Genomic DNA, 305 nt, shown 5'->3' with positions numbered 1-305 from the left:
GGTTTGTGTTGGCAGTTAGTTTCCATCTGGGCCCCAGCAGGGTGTCCAGGACCTCAGAGGGAGACAGCAGTGATGCGGGAAAGGCTTGAGGCTGGCAGCCAGGAGACCTGGGTTCTGGTCCTTGTGCGGCCTACTGCTCATGGGTGGGTATGGCAGCTCTGCCTCACTGGGCCCATGCTTCCCTTCCGGAAGTGTGGGTGACAGTGGCCTTCCCCTTCACCATGAGCTCTCTTGGCTGCTATTTTCTATCGCTAATCTTTTCAGTGATCTGTTCTTTAGCATTAATAATTTCCTCTATACACTAG

The sequence above is a fragment of the Canis lupus genome, chromosome 2 (genome assembly GCF_003254725.2).
Source record: "Canis lupus dingo isolate Sandy chromosome 2, ASM325472v2, whole genome shotgun sequence".
Classification (NCBI taxonomy): Eukaryota; Metazoa; Chordata; class Mammalia; order Carnivora; family Canidae; genus Canis; species Canis lupus.
This window is presented reverse-complemented; position numbering follows the sequence as displayed.